Source organism: Castor canadensis, chromosome 19 (genome assembly GCF_047511655.1).
Source record: "Castor canadensis chromosome 19, mCasCan1.hap1v2, whole genome shotgun sequence".
NCBI classification, from domain to species: domain Eukaryota; kingdom Metazoa; phylum Chordata; class Mammalia; order Rodentia; family Castoridae; genus Castor; species Castor canadensis.
The window spans coordinates 794,267-803,538 of NC_133404.1; positions in this window are offsets into that span (position 1 = coordinate 794,267).

Below are 9,272 nucleotides of genomic sequence, written 5' to 3' on the forward strand. Positions count from 1 at the left end.
TCTATTTTATGATACATCAATAAGTAATTGGTTTAAGCTTCTATTTAATGTATAAATATCGATTAATTTATAAACAGTGTGGTAATAATTAAAGACATTAAAAACATACTTGTATTTAACTTATTAAGTTTATTAGCCTCCTACTCTGGAAGGCTCTCTTTGTTAATGAGGCAACTGATATGCTTAAGAAAGATATCGACTGGATTAAATTTCAAATTTCACTTTTAAATAATTAAGACACTTATTTAAATTTCTAAACAGGACCAAAAGCAATCCAAGCTCCTTATAAATGATTCTTAAATTCTTTGGATTTCTAAGACAGAATGATTAGAATTTTAAATTGAGGCACGTTTTGCTTTTGTAACTTTACTAAATCGAACAGTTAATTTTAGAGCAACTTTCCCAGCGAGTATGTGTTGACACAGATTGTGCGCAGTGGTCTGGAGTCTGCGAGACGTGGTTAAATCTCTCCAGATCATAGTTTGCTTAACATCTGTCCTCCTTGACTTCTTTATCTGCAAAAGGGGAATGGTGGAACCTCCCGAAAAGCGTCTTTCAGTAATTAATAACGGTGACAATAGCTCATCGTTAAAGAAAGTTACAGAGCAATGTGCAAGAAATCATTCCATCTGTTTTTGATAAAAGTGAGATGCAAACATAGTTGTAAAAATGTCTGCAGGTGGCTGTCCAGGTAATTTAAAGTTTCCATGTAGTTACATGTCATTTTACGTTACGTGGTGCTCTCTAAGCGTGCATGCCTTCACACATAGAGATTTTTTAGTTGTGGTTCATTATTTTGTGGGGTGGGAATATAAACGCTACTATTTCTTTCTCTTTTTTTCTTTTTGGCAGCACTGAGATTTGAACTCAGGGCTTCTGGCTTGCCAGGCAAGTGCTGCTCTACCACTTGAGCCATGCCTCTGGCCCTTTTTGTTCTGGTTATTTTTGACATAGGGTCTCACTTTTTGCTCAGCCTGGCCTGGACTGGGTCCTCCTATTTTATTCTTCCTGCTGCAGCTGGGATGGCAGCTTGTACCCCCACAACCAGTTTTTTCCATTGAGATGGGGTCTCATGAGCTGTTTTCCATGGTCTGGCCTGGAATTGCAATTCTCCCAATCTCAGCCTCCACGTAGCTAGGATTACAGGTGTGAACCACCATGCCGGCTTGCTACTTGATGTTTAATTTTCTGTATTTGCTTCATCGAACAGACATAGCTTAAATAATCAGAACAAACATACAGCTGAGCACTTTAAACTCATGGAAGATGTTTTTCTTTTGCAAAAATCCTAGATGGATGTCTTGCCCCAAAGGTCCAGGGAGAGAGAAAGGTTGTTATCAGTGTTGCCCCTCAGCCCAGCCATCAAGCTACTAAACATCTTTCTTAGAGGGGCTCAGCCAAGGCATCCCCACTTATTGGACACCCCACACCTGTGCTGAGGAGTGTGCAGACTGACCCCTGCTGTATCTACCCCTGCCTGTGGTGTGGTCTTGCTTCATGCTATAAAGGTGTAAGCTGAGGAGGGCATGTGTCTGGAGGGAGGCTTTCCTTAGGAGGTACTTTGTATCCTTTCTTCTTTTGCCACCATCCTCACTGCCCATACTCTTGCAGAATGACATTAGCCATTGTGGAAACCTCCCCAATGGCCCCAAGATTCCTGAACCTGTCTCTTGAACACTTCTCCTCCATCTCCTAAGCACCTTTGTCTTCCCAGGACCCAGGTCAGAATACCCCAATGTCTGCTGGCTAGCCTCACCTCAAATCCAGCAAATCCAACTCTGGGGACTATCAGCCAGCCTTTTGTTCCCTGGTGATGGTTGACAGGATCTCCAATTGAACAGGTGTGCTCACCTACACCTCAGACGCCCTTCCCTCTGAGGCTCCCTCTTTGCCTCCTCTCTCCAGACAATAGGGCTCCCCATTGGGAACGCCGGTGGGGGGGGTGCATCCCAGAACTGTGGACACACAACTCTGGAGCACTGCTCACTCTGGTTCATGACTTACAAACCTGTGTGTCTGATGAGATTGTTCTTCAGAACCAGGGTTATATCTGGGCACCCCCAGCACTGAGCACCATGCCTATAAGATGGCCTTATTTGTTCGTTGTCTTGAAGATTAAAACTTTCCTTCCCCACCAAACAGAACATGCAGGTGCCCCTCCCCCAGGCGTGGGTTAGAACATGGCAAAACCCTCCCTCAGCCAAGTGAAGACGAATGTCATCAGCAATGCCATATGCCCTGATGAGCAGGGAACTTCACCTCCGTGATGTTCTCGCCCAAACCCATAACCACGAGGAAACACCTGACAAACCCGATGGAGGGGCGTTCTGCACATAGCTGACCAGTACGCCTCAACGCTGTCAAGGTCATTAACGAGAAACCAAAACAAGCAACACCAACAGGAAAAGACCGAGCTGTGATGACTAAGTGTAACGTGGATCTGGACAGGATCCAGGATAGGAGTGGAAATACCGGTGACATCCCAGTGAAGCTGATGTCAGCTGACAGTAACACAGCCGGGTTGGCTTTCTAGTCTGGAAATGCTGAAACTGGGGAGCTCTCTGTCCTTACTTACAATTTTTCCGTAAGTCTAAAATTATTCCCAAATGAAAAGTTTATTTAAAAAAAAAATCAGTCCCCTATAACTATACCTGTAAAGGACCAAAGGCCAAGCATCATTAAATGAATAAAATAGTTAATTAGACACTATGCAATCGGATTGAGCAGTTAAAAGCACTGAAATGTAGTTATTTTTACTTTTAACTAATTTTTCCATTTGTTTTGGCAGTGTTGGGGTTTGAACTTGTGGCTCTGGTTGTATTGTGTTTGAACTCAGGGTTTCTCACTTGGTAGGCAGGCCCTTTACCACTTGAACTATACCCCTAAGTATAAGAAATTTATCTTAACTTTGTACTGATTAGATGGCCTGTGCAAGACAATGCCAGCTGCCTGTCCCTATAACCATTCCTCCTTAACAAAGCCCTCATTGGCACCCACTTAGTGACTGCATGACACTGTCTCTTTGTAGTCTGGGGGACCCTGTGACTAATCTCTGGTCAGGGTCATGGAAACCAGGAAGTGTCCTTCACAGGATGAGCACTCAGACTTCCCTTCTTCCTTTCTGCTGGTTGGGTGAGAACAAAGACCCTAAGGTGGCACCGACTGTGCCTTAACAAGGAAAGGACACGAGACGGGTCTTTGACAAAGTTAGAACTCTCGCATTTAATCTCATTTGATACAAAGTCATACTCATTCATTAAAAAAAGCCTGGAAAATTTAGGCCGGGTGTGGTGGTTCATGCCTGTAATCTAGCTCCTCAGGAGGTGGAGATCAGGAGGATCAAGGTTTCAGGACAGACCAGGCAAAAAGTTTGCAAGACTCCATCTTCACCAATGGACCCAGTGGGGCACACCTGTCATCCCAGCTATGCAGGGAAGCACAAATATGAGAATCCCATTCCAGCTCAGGCATAAGGTGAGACCCTATCTCAAAAATAACCAACACAAAGGAGCTGGAGGCATGGCCCAAGGGTAGAGCACTAGATCCTAAGTTCACTCCTGGTACTACGTCCCCCCACCAAAAAAGAAAGCCGGAGAATTTAGAAAAGCATAGAGGTGCATAGGGAAGAAAATGAGAATGACTTAGAATTGCACCACTTAGAGATAGCTTGTTTTGACATATCTGGTGTCATTGATGAGATGAACAGATACACATGAAATTATGAAAAGAATTAAGTTTTGTATCTTACTTTCAAAACTTACTATTACATCATGGGCTCTTTTCTGCATGTGTTTTTGAAACTATTGTTTTGATGTGCATGTAAAGTGCATTGTGGTGACGATGTGTGTGACCTGTCATGTGTGTGACCTGTGCTCACATCTCACTTGGGCCAGTGACTAGCTGTGTCACTTCAGGTGAATTGTGCCAACTCCCTACCAAAGGGAGAAAAGCAGGCTGGGAGGCCTTGCAAGGCCCTGAGTTCAATCCCCAGTGCCACAAAAAACAAAACAAACAAATGGAGACAGAGAGGAAGGATTTGCTTTTTAGACTTATTGGGAAGGTTCAGTGAGCTGATGCATTAACAACCCTGGCACAGGGTGTGAATCTTAGTGAGTTCCTTCATCACAAACTATTGAGATTATCACCAACCTTAACCATGTCCCCGCTTCTGGGCAGTCAATGTCAGGGTGTCATTAAGAAGCAGACCGCAAGATGGAATTGGAAAGCATCATTCTGAGTGAGGTTAGCCTGGCCCAAAAGACCAAAAATCGTATGTTCTCCCTCATATGTGGACATTAGATCAAGGGCAAACACAACAAGGGGATTGGACTTTGATCACAAGATTAAAGCGAGAGCACACAAGGGAGGGGTGAGGATAGATAAGACACCTAAAAAACTAGCTAGCATTTGTTGCCCTTAACGCAGAGAAACTAAAGCAGAAACCTTAAAGCAACTGAGGCCAATAGGAAAAGGGGACCAGGAACTAGAGAAAAGGTTAGACCAAAAAGAATTAACCTAGAAGGTAACACACACGCACAGGAAATCAATGTGAGTCAATGCCCTGTATAGCTATCCTTATCTCAACCAGCAAAAACTCTTGTTCCTTCCTATTATTGCTTATACTCTCTCTACAACAAAATTAGAAATAAGGGCAAAATAGTTTCTGCTGGGTATTGAGGGGGTGGGGGGAGAGGGAGGGGGCGGAGTGGGTGGTAAGGGAGGGGGTGGGGGCAGGGGGAGAAATGACCCAAGCCTTGTATGCACATAGGAATAATAAAACAATAAAATAAAAAGAAACAGACCATGAGTGCTGTTGAATAGAAGGGTCTCCATTAGAGAGTGGGTTACAAAGGCGATAGAAAACCCAGAAAATAAAACAGAGGACATCAATAGCCCAAAGATAAGCATCAGCAAGAGATAAAGAGAGGGAAAGGGTGTGTTACCTGAGCCTGGGTCAGGGTCACGTGGAGGAAGCCAGCATCATGGCAGACCTTTCCCAATGGAGGTGGAACAAGCAGGGGGCCAGCTTCTTCTGCAAGTGCCTCCCGAGGAGAAGTGCTCTGGGCCATTCTCTCTTCCCACCTTCTGGTCTCCCTCTAGAGCCTTCCACTTGCCAAACATCCAAGAATTAGGAAATGGAGTCTTTAGGGATCGGCCTTTTTGAGACACAAAACCAAGCAGGGAAGTAGACCTAAATGGAATGGACCTGATGGAAACCCACCCAGGCTTGGCACATCTACCATCTGCCTTCTCATACTTCATCTACATCGACCAACTTCATTCATGACATCCTTCTTGCCTACACATGAAGTTCACTCCAAGAGAAAGAATGGATCCCGCCACTCACCGTATCAGGTTCAAGGTCTCCATGTGAGTCTGTCTTTCCCATGCTTCTCATGGTGAGTTGTGAAATTTAGCACCTCTATAAAATACCAGAGAAAGAGGAAGGGGACTGTCCTTGGTTAATATGACCTTAAAAATTCTCCTAGATCCTTCAGTTCTCCTTCTACCACTGGTCACAAGGCCATGGTTGATCTCTTGTTGCTCTACCACCCCTTTCCATCTCTTAGCCAACACCCTGGCTAGTCAGAGTTATTCACTTGGTGGAAAAGACCTTCGTTCATTCACAAACGATCTGAGTCTTTGGTGTTCCTTGGTTTCATTGAGTTTTTTTTTTGATAGTATTGGGGTTTGAACTCAGGGCTCTGCCCTTGCAGGCACTCTCTGCCGTTTGAGTCACACCTCCAGTCCATTTTGCTCTGGCTATTTGTGGAGTGAGGGTCTCACAAACTATTTGCCTGGGCTGTCCTTGAACATAGATACCCCTAATCTCAGCCTCCCAAGTAGCTAGGATTACAAGCATGAGCCACCAGCACCTGGTCTTCAATTGACTTTTAATATTGGACATATTAACCCATTAAACATCTCCCTGTTGTAAGTGGCACCCCGGTGACCACCTAGTCACTGGACGTCCTTTCTGCCCCCAGTGTTAAGCCACAAACACAATTCCCCTTGGTAACTGGAACCAAGCACTCCAAACAGCCTAGTTATCGTTCTCTAGCCTGCTGACTGATTAAGTGACATGAGGAATCCTAACTGGCCAGGCGGAAGACTCAACTCCAAGCTTAAGGGAACCATTGCTGTGCTTTCTGGAGAATGGCCTTTCTTGAGGAACTAGATTTAAAAACTGGCAGACCCCAGGTTAGGGTATGGAAAGCAAGAGTTCCCCAGTGATATTGGTGGCCATAAGGAGAGAGGCCGCCCCCGATCTTACTCTGTGGCTCCCAGGTCCTTCCAGGAGGAACTTCTGCCCCACAGGTGTGCCTCCTGGAAGATATCACAAGTCTTTAGCAGGTTGTTTTCTGGTTGAGGTACTAGAGTTTGGATCTAAAATGTCTTCCAAAGGCCCATGGGTTGAAGGATTGTCCCCAGCTTGGTGCTATTGGAAGGTGGTGGAAACTTTAGGAAGTGGGCCCACTGGGAGATTTTATATCATTGGGAATATGCCCTGGACCCCGTTCTCTTCCTCCCTTTTCTTGTGTCCTACCTGTCACAAGAGCAGCTTTGCTCTACCTTGCCCTCCCCACAGCAATGTGCTACCGTGGTCCAGGCCCAGAAACAGCAGAGTCAAACTACTGTGGATTAAGACCTCCAAAACCAGGCCAGTGTGGTGGCTCTTGCCTATAATCCCAGCTACTTGGGAGGCTGAGATGGGGAAAATTGAGGTTTCTGGTCAGCTTGGGCAAAATGGTTTGTGAGACCCCATCTCAATGGAAAAACTGGGCACTGTGCTCAGATACAATGGGAAGCGTAAAATAGGAGGATGGTGGGCCAGGTGGGCCTGGGCAAAGAGTGAGAACTCCCCCCATCTCCAAAATAACCAGAGCAAAATGAGCTGGAGGCATGGCTCAAGCAGCAGAGAGCCTGTCTAGCAAGTGTGAAGCCCTAAGTTCAAACCCCAGTACTGCAAAAAAAATTTAATGTATGAAACTTCATGATGTCAAATACATTTTTTAAAAATGGCTGGAAATGGTGTGGTGGGCTGGGAAGAGAAAACAGTGTCCCCAGATAGGTGTCTGCTTCCACAGATTGATGCACTCATATAAGCAAGCTGCTAGTGGGGAGCTGGTGGGTTCCCCCGACAGTGCCGCTCAGTTCGGGTCCTGCCCTTCACTTGTCCAGTCCAGATTCATAATGGCACTTGGCTAACAAACAATTCCACCTGATTCTCCAGAGCCCCCTCTGCCACCGACACCCGGTGGATGTTCATGAAGGACACATATGTTTCCACACTCTGTGCCGTCTTCACACCTCTCATCCAGAATTTCTTGTCACCAACCGCACAATATTGTTCTCTCAAAGTCCCTAGCCAGGTGGCCAGCCAAACTGTTGGCCACTGCCCCAAAGTACTGTGGGTGACTCTTGTTCCACCTACAAGGGGCGGCCAGATGAACTCCTCCAAATTCTGTCCACCGGTGTCCTTCAGGGCCATGATGCAGTGGGCTGTCACCAGCATCCGTTCTGGCAAATGCCAGCCTGTGGCACAGACATCTGTAGAGCAGGCCCAGGTTCTTCCTTTCTCTGCCCACTGGGCAGTGGGAGGTCCACATGGGGACACAGGCTGAGTGAGGGAGGACCCGCATGTTGCACAGGTGGTACACGGAGCTTCCCCTGCCTTTCAGACCTACTGGAACTAAGTCTCTTCCATCTGGTAAGAGCTTATTTCTGCACGCTCCAAAGCTCATGGTGCAGTGGATCCCTGGATTCATGGTGGGAAACTCCGCCAGGTTGCCACCCAGAGCCCATGGTGTAGTGAGCCCTGTGACTGTGCTCAGACCCTCCCGTCCATGACCGAGGCTCTCATTCCCTCAGCTGGGCGAGCGCCATCCTGGCTGTGCCTCCCCTGGGAACCTCTCCGTGCCCTGGAGGAACCGCTGTGCCTAAGGTTACACCTTTTCTTTGGGGGAAACTGGCACGGAATACTTGGCTGTTGTGGCAAGTCTTTTCCTTTATGAGGCAGGATGCCCCTCCAGGGAGTTCCACTATCCATGGCTCCCCTTCTCCCTTTGGTCAATCCCCCCCAAGTGCAGACCCCAATACACAATCTGTGCACCAACCCACTGGTCCTGACATGTGTGAGGCCCTGGGTTCTTTAAAAGATAAAAGAAAGTAAAATCCAGTGAAGTACTAGAAGAAAATGTAGATGATTTGATGATTTAGGACTGGAGATGTAGCTCAGAGGTAGAGTTTTTGCCTAGGGAGCACAGGCTGTAGGTTCCACCCCCAACATCAAAAGAAAAAACAAAAGAAAACAACAAAAACAAACACATTACAATACCATTGTCACTCTCTGCCCACTGCCTATCTTTGAACAGGATAAACAACTACACGTTTAATGGATCATGCTAAATTTGGCGTGCTCCGTGTGTTTGTGGACGCATAACACAAGCAGCAGATTTTAGAGTTGAGTACGGCCTCTCTTTTGTCTTTTATTTCTGAATCAGATGCAAAGTGCTAGAACACCCCAGCTGGAACCCCCACTCAGTACAGCTAATGGTTTTTAAAAATAGGTTTATGTTTTTATTTTTGTTTTACCTAAGATGCTTTCTTGGAAATAAAGTAGAGAAATGTTGAGCAACCTGGAAGAACAATCTGTGTACATCTTATATACTGTCAAGCTAAATAATTTATACTTTCATGTCAGCAGCAAAGACCATTTTGGACTTTCTTTGCAAAAAGGAAGTTCTCTGATACCTATTCTGTAAACTCTCTCTCTCTCTCTCTCTCTCTCTCTCTCTCTCTGTGGTGTGTGTGTGTGTGTAAGAGAGAGACAGTAGATGCCTTGCTCTGTGCTCTCACACTTACTGTCTTCAGGCTCCTTCCTTGTGCACTTGGGGTGCTGGTGAGAGGAAATACTAGACATCCAGCCGTCTTCTCGATACTTCCAAGTCGTTGCCTGACTGTCAGATCTGATTACTTGATGGCGCTGTTTCTAATCTCACCCATTTGTAGGACAAGGGTCAGTGGGCCATTTTTCTTGTTAAGGTGTACCAGCTTTATTACTGGCATTTTTGACCCATGGTTCCTTTGACGGTCCATTTGTATACCTTGAAAGGGTTACTTCAGTTAAAAGGAGAAAATGTAATCTGAAAATCATGGAACCTAGCTCCGTCAACTTCAGTGCATCACCTTGAGCTGGAAGATAGGGAAATCTCAAGGGTGCCATGTCAGCCATTCCAGCCATTCCAAGCTGTGGAGCCACCTGTAGCCAC